Raw genomic sequence first — 11,452 nt, 5'->3', positions numbered from 1 at the left:
TATTTAAGTGTTATATTATGGAATTTGAGAAGTTATTGAAATTTTTATATGATTTTAAAAATATTTTAAATTCATAACTATATATTTCAATGTACAAGATTTTGATAAAATAAAATCTTTAAAGTTAAATTATAATGTTTTTGAAATTTAAATTATTAAAACATATATAATGATTTTATAGAAAAAATAATATCATATAAAATTAAATGTAAAGGATAATAAATTCAACTTTTACCATGATAAGGTTGAAAAATATTATTTAAGTGGAAGGAGATGGGGCCCACTTTTGGTAGTAAATCCTAGAGTCTTCTAATATATAGTAATTCATTTACACGATATAAATTCGAATTAATTTGGTCAATAACTTGTACAAATACTATTAAACATCCTATGAAGAAAAGACAATAACCTATACCTATTGTAGGCCATATCCAACTACTACTTCACTTTATTTTATATGAAAAGAAAAAGATTACTCATTATGTCTAAAGATAAATGTTTCAAACGCTAAGTGACGTTAGCTAACACGTCAAGAAATATTATTTCATTTTTTTCTTTGTCTGACCTATTCCAAATTCAGAATTTACTTACTCCATACAAATGGAGCTTAATAAGCCAAACAATATTTTTTTTATTTATATTAATTGGTTTGTAATAACTAATTGGTTGTCCAAGTGTTTTATGTTTGTTTCAAAATAATGTCTTCTTCTCTTTATAAAATTAATAAATTTCAACCAATTCATACTTTTCAATAATAAGCTGTCAACTTATACTAATTCCAACACATTTCTCCTTTGCATATTCTTTAGTAATTTCAAACTAGAATAGTAATCCAAATTGGATCCTAAAGTCTATAGTAACATTGAATTTAATGATAATTAATTAATATCGATAAATTTTTTAGCATTTTTTGTTAATGCATATATTTATTGCCACTAAAAGTTGTTTTTATTGTAATGTTCATATCCTTTTTATTTTCTTTCTTTTTTTTGATTTCTCATTCGTTGTTCTGTACACATTGGGGCCTGACTAAATTCGAATTCGTGCCGAAAAGTCTCATATTAAGGAATAAAGTGTTCCTTACCAAAAACGACTCAATACTCAAGGAGACTCGAACTAATTATCTGGATGATCTAGTGCATTAATTGTTGATTTGTTTGAATTTAGTAGTTTTGACTCTAATTTTGTATATTTGCTGTAAATTCACTAGATTAATGATACAATCTGAAATTTAAACTTATAAAGTTTAAATTTTGAATCAACCTCTCTAAACTAGATAGCAAGTGAGTGGTTGTTTCCTTATCTTTTCTAAACTTTTGTTCACACGACAAAGATTGAAACTTGTTGACCAATCCACTTGGAAAAATTAGATTAGAGGACAATTATATTTACTTTATTTATCATTTTCTTAATATGATTAATATATTTATAATAATATGATAAAGTTGCATGTGGTGACAACGGAAGTTTCCCAACTATTGTCTATTAATTAATTATGTCCCTAAAATTTTCATTTAAAAGTCAAAGATAACTTTATCATAATTCAAAGAACTAACAAACGTCACCAATTACTTCATATTTCTCATCTAGATTGTCCCAAAACATTTGTTTTTTTCTCAAAATTGAGCACATGATTATATTTATGCTAAAAAATGAAACAAACAACTAGAAAAATGTCTCCTTCTTTGGGATGAATTTAATATCTTGGAGTGAGACCATATCCTTGGCTTCTTTATATATCATTTTACATTTTGAATACTTTTAAGTGAATACAAACTTTATGGAAAATTACGTGATTATACGACTTAAGATAACATAATCTCTAAAAATTCCTACCATTTGAATTAATTACAAAAATCCACTTATTCCTTCTCTCTCTTAACATCTGGATACATCACTCCACCTCTATCAAATACATTACAACTTTGTTTGTGTATAATTATCTGGTACAAATGTTATCATATATACATAACCTCAATTATTTCAATCCTAAATCAGTATGAATTTGGTTTATAGTTATGTATCTAATAAATTACTCATATCTGATACATAACTTATGTATTGTTTATTATGTAAGGGGCAAAGGAAAAATGTATCCGCAAGTTCTGAAAATTTGGAATTTTTTGTAATTTTACAAACATTCGGAATAGAACGTAATTAGCACCCAAATTATTGGAGTTTTTGTATTTCATACAAAATTTTAACTCCGCCACCACCTCGACTCAACTAAGGTTTGGACTTCGCAAACATTTAAAAGTGAATACTCAATTGCCACTAAAAACAGATGGGCTTAATTATATCTAGTGAACAAGGCCCAAGTTCTACACAACTCGTCCTTTGATGAACTATAGCCCAAGTAAAAAGGGACAGCCCATTAATTCCTTTTCTTTTTTTTGACAAAAAGTTCCAATATAGTGAGGGATCAAACATCGGTTATTTTTATGGGAAATTGATTTGGTTTATCGGTTATCAGTTGATTTTTATCTATAAACGTGTTCAATTGGCAATCAAACCAATAAAATATGCATTATTGGTTAATCGAATTGTGGTCTTTAACAGATGTGAATTCAAGATTTCTAGAATATGAGTGCACCACTAAAAAAGAGAAGAAATAAATTTATTAAGTCGAATTGGTACCTAGTCCTCGCGTAAAAAAAAACTCTACCTTTAACCAAATGTATTATTTAACTCTCTTAAAGAGTGGATATCAGAAGATAATATTATGTCAATTTTAGAAAATATATAAATAAAACACCAAATTTTACTAAGTGATCACAAGTTCGCATACCTCATAATTTAGGCTATAAATTCGTCACTGATCCTTAACATTTCGATTATTGATTTAACCAATAAAAAAATACTCCTCTAAATTTTGCTCCTTTCCCTTTCTTGTTTCCATTTGTTAATATGCATTGTCTTCAACTTCCATATTAATTAGCATGTGTTACCCAAAAAAAAAAAAGAACTAATGCAAAACCAACAAACCATATACTATAATTAATGGAATAACATGCTATATATTTCTTTTTGGGAATCCAAGGATACTTATGCAAGTAAATTAGGAAGATATAACAAAGCAAGAACAATTATAACTATAATTATCATTGTAATTCCTACTTAATAACAATCATGAAAACAAAAATAACATCTTTGTTACTAAGTAGACAAAACAGAACCAGAGATATAAAATAAGATCATGTTACTAACTCCTCACTTTGATATAATCCGAGATAAAAAAAAAAGTACTCCCTCCCAATTTACGTGACACTTTTCAAATTTCGAAATTCAAACAAGTCTATCTTTGATCGTAAATATCTTTAATTATTTTGAATTGCCAATTATTGTGATTTATAGTACTTTTTACGTACTTTACAAATATATAAATTTCATTTCAAAAAATTTGAAGATTCTACGCACAAATTTTCGGTCAAACTTAAACTGTTTGACTCAAAAAATAAAAAGTGTCATATAAATTAGCAAATTAAGGTATTCATGGAATAGCTCATTTTCTCTTGGTATACATCTTAGTAAAATGTGTTTTAGATGCGTAGAACATGATGACTTGATATTTGTGATATTTTGGCATAAAACACACTTTTATTTGACAATTTTTGTGATTTTTTTTCCTATGTTACTATTGATTGGGTGATTAAAAGGACTACTTAACCTTTTATCTATACCAAGAGGTTCCAGGTTCGAGTCGCATTTGTTATACGATGCGATTTATTTTTTAATATGAGATTTTTTAGCGTAAATTTAAGTTTATTCGAATTTTAATACAAGTATCAAACATCCGAGTAGGAAAAAAAATAGGTACGTAATTGCACAATTACCCTTATTTTATGGTGATCTATAATTTTGCTCCTTGAAATCACAAATCTTCAATTTTTATCCTTTAAAATAACTTTATGATAATTACTCGGAGAATTCCACAAGTGAAATGATAAAATGTATATTACTAACAAACGTTTATAGAAATAGGATTGCAAGAAGAGAATACTACATATTAATTGAATCTTACACTCAATTAATGCACAACAACAAATTCTATCATACAACGATTACATATATAGTATTGAATATCGACCATATTATAGAAAAATGATTAGAAAAAAAAAAAACAAAATCAAGGACTTTGAGACATAAAAATGGATTTTTTTTTATCGAGATATTGCATATGTATACATTTTTAGAGAAAAAAAACGCAATTTTCTTCAAGATACGAACAAAGTCAATAGATAGAATGAAGAACAAAATCAAGGACTTTCAGACATAAAACTAAATTTTCTTATAGAGATATTGCATGTATATGCATTTTCAGAGGAAAAAAAAGAAGCATTTTCTTCAAAATACCAACAAAGTCAATAGATAAAATAAAGAACAAAATCAAGGACTTCGAGACATAAAATTGGATTATCTATCGAGATATTGTTTGTATATACATTTTTAGAGGGAAAAAAAGGAATTTTTTTCAAGATACCAACAAAGTCAATATATACTAGAATTACTTTTTTTCTGATCACAATTTCATGAGAATTCTCTTATATTTATAAAAAAAAACTAAAGATGATGCATATTTAATTTAAATAAGAACTCAACCGCCCTTGAGTAGAATTTTTAATTAATTAACACCTCAAAATAGGTTGAAATTACAACAATTTCTTGAAGTAAAAATCAAATAACCAAAAAAAAAATTAAATTTTTTTTTTTGATGATGATCAAAGCCTTAAGGACAAGTCAAGGTGTCCAAAATCCTCTTGAACACTTTCATGACCATTTTTCATAGATTCATAACTCATCATCATCTCTCTTCTTCCATAGCTTATTATATCATTATTTGTAACAAACCTAGCACCATGACCATGACCAGTATGGCTTGGACCACTAGGGCTCAACGAGCGGTAATTATTATTAATATTATGATTTGACCAACTAGAATGAGTCCCGCGGAGGGTTGAACTCAACTCCCTACTCTTCTTGGCTAGGGTTCTTTCGAGTTTATGAGCATTCTGGTGTCCTCCTAGAGCTTGTGAACTATAAAACTTTCTTCTACAATAGTTGCAAGAGAAAACACGTGGCTCAACCGGACTTAAAGGGGATGATGACGATGATGACGATGATTGATCAAGTAAAAGATCATTTCTTGATAGACTTAGGTTTAAGGCCGTGTTTGGTTCGTAACTCATAGCTAAAAAATTCAACTCGAAGAAGGATAAGACGACGATTATCAAGAAGAACAAAAACAAGAACAAGAACAAGAAAAAGATGGATTTTTGTTGTTGTTGTTGTAGTTGTGAAATTGGTGAGTTGAAATTAGGTTTGTGGGAAGTAAAGGGGGGACAAATGTATATATAGGGAAAGTATTAAGTGTATTTGTGTGTATAATAGAGAGAGAGAAAAAAAGAAAAAAAAAAGGGCATGTCGTGAATTATAAGAAGAGATAAAAGTTTACTACTTTTATATACTCACAGTATAAAATTATTATTATGAATCTTCTAATAAAGAATATTATGTATTCAATCCAGAGGAAGAAACTTATAATATTGTAAACTCTCATGATTAATTTAGACCATTAATCTAACAATATACTTGTTTTGATAAGTTCCGTTCGTTATACTTCTTTCTACCTGCTTAATTGACCTATATAGAGGTAAGTATGAACACTATCGCTTTTAGCTTAAATGATTTTAATTCAACCAATTTGTAATTGATAGGAAAATACTTCATAATAACTTTAGACCAAACCTAAAATTTTAGGTAGATTAGATAACCTCTAACAATAAATTGAGATGTATTAATTAATGATAGTGGATAAATTATTATTTAACTATGAGCATATATAAATGTAAATCTTTCCTTTTTAATTAAAAAAATAAAAGTTAAAAAATATTGAATAGGTGAAGAAAATTGATGGATTTTTTTCATAATATTTTAAATAATAGAGAGACAAAATAGCTGCAAAAATCAGTAAGGGAATCAAAGGGTTGTCACCTCCACTAAAGGCAGCATTCCACTCTCTTGTCGGTCTGATTAAGTGTTGGTAAAAAAATCAAATTTTGACTCGATTAAATTTGAATTCGTTCTCAAATTTTTATATTTGGTGGTAAATTGCCTGCTAACAATAATAAAAATATATTTGTATTCAAGAAAATTCGAACATGAAATCTCTATTTTTCACCCTTGCACGCTTTTTTTTTATTTCTTCACCAAACTAAAACTCCTATGTTTTTTCTTTCCTTTTTTTTAAAAAAAAATTCATCCGATATTTGATACCACATTGGAGGCTGATTAAATTTGACCTATTTATTCTGGTTTTTCATTCGACGTTTGGTACCTACATTGGAACCCAATTAAACTCAAATTTACGGTGAAAAGTTTCACATTAGGGGTAAAATGCTCCCCAACAAATGCGACTTTTTACCTAGAGGGAGTCGAACTTATAAAAAGCCTAATTAAGAATAAACGAGTACTTATCATTCCATCATAACCTTTTGTTTTTTTCCTTTTAGTTGTGAAACTAACTGAATAGGCCATCAAATCATTAGTCCAATCAAAACTTTGGTTGTAGCTAATTAGGTCCCTGTAATTATCACATATAGGACAAATAAGCTTCTAATATCTTGCAATTGATTTTCCCATTAAAGAAACTAATTAGTGATTAAGATAAGCTACCTTGACTAGACAAATTCTGCAATAAAATAATTAATTACATAATTTTATGTATGGTGTACAGGTGTAATGAACTCATGTTGTAGCATGTAGTCCTAAACATGTTTCATTTTCTATGTGCACCTTGCCCCTAATTTATAGTACCATAATATATGTCATGTGTAATAATATCATTTTAATGATTTGTTAAAAAAAAATTCTTTAATTTTTTATGGGGTCTAGCTAGTTATAATTTGACTAGGAACATGTGCTTTTAACTTTAACTTAACAAGTCATGTTCATTTTCCTACTTTAGTTCATACTAGTTCAATGGATTAGAGTCTTACTATATTAATGGATGTTGGATATAATTCCCAACAAAAACCTTAACTTTAACAACTTTTATAAATCAAGATTTTGTCTGCTAATTGTAAACAATTGGACAAAGTCTTTAGAATTGTAGATCACAAATCACAAATCACAAGTCACAACAAAGATACATATATATAGACATTGAATCATTTAAATTTTTGAGTTGAAAATGCACATAAAAATGTGATATTAGAAAATATAATAGTTTACAAGTATTGGAATGATATGAAATTAGGAATAATGTAGGGAGCTCGAAAAGTTATACCAGATCTCAGGGTTCTCAACCATTTCGTTGATCACTAAGTCATATCCTTGAATGCATGTTGCTTGCATTTTCTTAAGGACAATGGCGGAGTCACATACAGTTGAGGGGTGTCGACCGACACCCCTTTGTCGGAAAATTATACTGCATAGCTAGATAAAAATATATTTTTATCTATATATATTACATATTTGACACTTCTCAACTTCTACACAATTTAACTTCTTTATATTTTGACACTCCTTAGTTGAAATTCTGGCTCCGTCATTGCTTAAGGATGTTTCATACTCAACTATGTATTGATTATTAGTTGTAATTACTATTATCTTCGTTCACTTTTACTTGTCATATTTATGTTTGATATATACATTAACAAATTTTTAATTGACATGATTATTTTATTACACTATCTCTATTTATTAATATTTAGTATTTAGGAATTTGAATCTTGGCTCTTTGATGTTAATGAAATTGTATTAAAATCCTTTGAGACAGATCATGATTTTCTCTTTCCTTGAGCAAGAGAATTTCCACGTAAACTCTGTGTTCTTTACTTTAAAGCTTTTACTTTCTTCACAGTACTTGTTGATTCAAGAGACCTCATCCATTGACGTAGCACCTCCAACAGTGGCAGAATCGCTTAGGGATCATCAATTTTCTTGGCAGTGTAACAAATAATTTTATCATTCATTTTAATGCCATTTATGAAGTAACTAGAATTCAGAGCCAAAAAAGGGTAAGTTCCAAACTTTAGTTCATTTCTGGAAAATGTAGATGTGAGTTATATATAGTACTAATATATTCCATTACTCTATAGTTTATATTATGGGTCCCTTCTATTATATTTTTTTTCGTCTCTTTTTATTTGTTAAATTTTAACTTGATACATCTGTAAAGAAAATAATGATTTATATAGTGAGTTTATCATTTTACTTTTATTAATTTATTAACTCTTAAACATATTTACTTACTGCTTTTTCAAAGATATTAACTCAATATTAATAAATTGAGCGTATAATAAAAATAAAAAATATCATTCTTCCTTGATTTGTCAAAAATAACAAGTAAAAAGGAAAATCAAATAGAAAATATTTGATAAGTAAATAAAAACGAAGGAAATATGTATCTTGCATGTACGCCACCCAAATTGTGTAAGACTTATTTAAGAAGAGAATAATTTTTAATAATTTATATTTATTTATAACTTGAATTTATAATTTTTGAAAAAAATCATATTCATCTTATTACAATTCTAAATATCATACATTTGACTTGATTAACTAACTTATAATACAGAAAAATATTTATTACTTTACGATTTACAAGAATGAACTGGATCCATTAAATATTAGAAAATGTCAGATCAGAAAACTAATATTCTAGTATTATATTTTGAGAATTAAAATCCATACAAGAAAGTATATATACCGAAAACTCTCGGAACGTCGGTGCGGACCCAACCTCGAAAACACTTCTGAATTTGACGTAAGTTATTAGTTTAGTTCATAAATTATTGACAATTCTAAAAATATTTTTTTATTGGATTAATCGAACTTCGATACACTCATGATCTTGCAATATGAGTGAAATACACTCTTAAATTCTCGTCAAGTTTAGGAGTGTTTTCAACACTTTTCTGGGCTTTTTATTAAGATCCCAACCATGCTTTTACAAGAGTTTGAGACCACTTGCTATGTCATGTGGCAAATCGGGAGTGTATTTAAGTTTAGTTAGTCAAGTAAGGAAATGTTTTTAAAATTGTTGATAGTTTCAGAAACGAAACTAATAATTTACACCAAGTTCTAAGTGTTTTCAATACTTTTGTCTTTATTTTATTATCTATAATTTTGTGCTAGTTAATTCACAATCTTTCACAATATTTTTTCTTTTACTCATAAAAGGAAAGGAGTCCATGCATCTAGCTAGGTAAATAGTCGAAAGTCAATTCGAATCACATAATTAGTGAGGGTTATAATAGAGTGATAAGTATTTTTAACTAGACGTTTCTGTTTCGAGTTCAAGTCCTTCTGGATACGAGTCACCTGTATTACTCCCTCAATATGAGACTTTCTTGTATGAATCCAAATTTGATCAGATTTTAATATAAATATCGAATATCTAATAATTAATAGTGATGAGTCAAAATTGGCATTTGATCGAACCCACAAGCTAGGCATGAATGAAGATAAACTGAGCACAAAGCACATGGGGATGTGCCTTAAACAGTAGAAAAACAGGGAAATAATAAATCCCACTATTTTAATTTTGGTCTATGTAACATTTAAAAAAGAAAAGAAAAAAAAGATAGGGATGGGCTCTCCTGAGTCCTGAGTATTATTTCTTAGTAATTGTTTGTGACTTATAATTAATTAATCATAATATTATTAATTTTGTATTGTCTGCAACAAACACAACATGATCTCATAATTAACTAATACTTGTATAGAACATGTTTGGAATATATACCCCTTGAGATTCCAAGCCAAATTAAACACATCAGTTTTATTTTTTCCATAACACTATACTCTATAAACAATATAATAAAAGATGTAAATAATAATGTAGCTCGATCGATTGACATTAACGAATAATAATATTCCTAGTTGATCAGTCGCTAAATAATCTGTAACTAACATGATTTTTGTGTGTCAATATGTGTGATGGTATTTATGTTTCGTACCACCAAGCTAAGGGATCTGTACATGTTAGCACATACTTTTATTAGTTAATTATATTATCAACACGCTCGCTCATGTGCGGGTTTAATTCTTTTCAATGGGACAAACACATAAAATTCTTTTTAATATAAGTGGCTGTAAAGTTCGATCTCATGACCTTCTGATACCATATTAAAGTATCTGACTATCTCATTTAAAAAATGAACTTGTTAAATCTCTCTTTAAGAACAGAAAATACTATTTATTGGCCCAAAGTGCACCATATAATAAAACAAAATATAGCAACATATATGAATTTTGAAGAAAAAAGAGAGAATCACATGACAAAATGGAGAGGTTTAGGTAGAACAGTGAATTAGAGGTGGTGTTTCTTACATACAACACATGACAATTTGCTCACATTGTATCAAGAGTCATGAAAATAGTATATATAGGTCTCCTCAACTATATCTCAGTTAATTTGTGCTCATCACGAAGGATCAGACTTCTCGATCTTGCAAGTTTTTCAAAAGGGGATGTAGATGATATTTTAAGCGAATTATGTATTGAAATTTGTGTGAGATTTATAAGGTTGAAGTACGTGTCATTTGTTATTCTCTTATAATTCATTTGATTATCTAAGAAAATATATTTATTTTCCTTTATTATGATTTTATATAATATATCAAATAAAAAATATTCATTTCAAAAGTAGGTAGAATATTATTTTGAAGAGAAACATATATACATACAATAATTTAACATATGTATATTATATTGACCTATGTTACACTTGAAAAGCCATTCCTTTAATTGAAAAAAAACTACACCAAAGTGAGAAGGACCCCAACTTTTGAAGGGTCGAAATGTCCTAATCAGATTTATATCAACTCGCTAATATGAGTCGTGCCGGAATGATGAGAATATCCTTCAGTATTACTCAAAATTTTTGAAATCGAACTTCTAAAAATGGAATTATATTTTTATTAAAAATACTCGTTAATTTGAATTTAATCGAATATCAATATGATGATTATCGAGAAAAAAAACATTTATATCTACTCTCTCCAATAATAAGGCATTAACAGTGACCAAAATAGATTGTGGTGTAGTAGTGGAACTACTTCACTCTTAACCAGCGATTTCAGACTTGATCCCTAAATATGAAGAAAATTTTGTTGGAAGTGTTACCTCCAATTGAACTTTGCAGTGCGTGATTCAAATTTAATCGAAACTCCAATAGAGACTCATTAATGAGGGGCCAAACCCTAAACACTATCCAAATTCTAACAGCTGGTCATTATCCATGCATGCATATAAAAGAAATGTCATCACAAGTACAATCTTTTAATTGCACCATCTATTAAGGGACAAGAAATTGGAAAAGCAAAAAGAAATTTTATGAGAAATAGAAAAAGGGGAAAATAAAAAAAAATTACACAAGTTTACAAGTTTAAAAATTTATTTTATAATCACAAAATATTATGATATATCTAATAATATATATATATAT

Source organism: Solanum tuberosum, unplaced genomic scaffold, assembly GCF_000226075.1.
Source record: "Solanum tuberosum cultivar DM 1-3 516 R44 unplaced genomic scaffold, SolTub_3.0 scf00613, whole genome shotgun sequence".
Classification (NCBI taxonomy): Eukaryota; Viridiplantae; Streptophyta; class Magnoliopsida; order Solanales; family Solanaceae; genus Solanum; species Solanum tuberosum.
The sequence above is the reverse complement of the archived record's forward strand: the minus strand, read 5'-3'. Positions refer to the sequence as shown.